The sequence below is a fragment of the Neoarius graeffei genome, chromosome 12, assembly GCF_027579695.1.
Source record: "Neoarius graeffei isolate fNeoGra1 chromosome 12, fNeoGra1.pri, whole genome shotgun sequence".
Taxonomy (NCBI): Eukaryota; Metazoa; Chordata; class Actinopteri; order Siluriformes; family Ariidae; genus Neoarius; species Neoarius graeffei.
Window position 1 is genome coordinate 28,956,284 of NC_083580.1, and position 1,106 is coordinate 28,957,389.

Consider the following 1,106-nt stretch of genomic DNA (forward strand, 5'->3'; position numbering starts at 1 on the left):
TTCTTATTTTTTATTGTGCATGGCATTTTCCTATGTCCCACAAGAACAATATCATGCGGACAAGATGTGATCATTTTGATGTGCTCAGTTTAGAACCAAATATCCTACCTCTTGAGGTAAACAGCATGGCCACATGGAAACAGCCAAACATGAGGAGCTTAAATTAATTAGCATGATTATGGAACTGGATCACATCAATTTGACAACACGCGGAAAACATCATGAGTCTGCATCAACCTCAGAGAATTTTGAGTCGGAGGTTTGTAATTTATGGTTGAAATTCGCAAATAGATCCATAAAACAAAAGACAAGTATATCTTTTCTGTGTTACTGCTTTTGTGTTATTGTTTCTTTCTCTGCAAGATCAAAACATTAGGTGTATAACTCCATACTCAGACTCACCAATCCAAGACAAGCACTGCAAATTCTTCATCAGATTTTGTGCCTGTTTCATCCTTCAGTCGATCTGTCCCTTCAAAAAAATTTTTGCAGACAACCTGTTGGTTTCCATCACTTTCCTGGCATGCTTTCTAGCTGACTTGCATTCATATTTTCCTTTTCTTTTCTGTTGGCTTTAAGGTGGTGGGAGAGCAGAGTCTGCCATGTTTGCCCATACTGACTTGTTTTGGTTAAAAGTCGGTCAAACATGCCCCACAGTGGTCACATGATATTATTGCTCACTTGCTTCGGTAATCTCCAGAATCGTAAAATACAGGATGCATTTCATCTCGGCAAAACATTTACACATGAGATGCATGGTGTGTACAGCAGTGCAAATTCTCAATTTGAACTCAAATCAACTTCAAAACAATGCAAAACATCTTGAAACTCCAACAGCAATTTAAAAAGAGCATTTTTGCCCAGAATTAAACTTTGCAGTCAGAAACTTTAACCTACAAGGAAAATAAGACATATTAGAGACTAAACAAGACAAGTTGCTCAGTGTCAGAAGTGCAGGCACTTATAGATGCAGTAGCAGGGGAGAGCAGGTGTGTTGCAAACTGGCAGCCAAATCTGAATCATGAGACTAATAACAATGTCAGATTCATGCTAGGGGTCAGCTGATGTGCAAACAATGTTTCAGAGAATAGGCAAAAGTTCAGAGT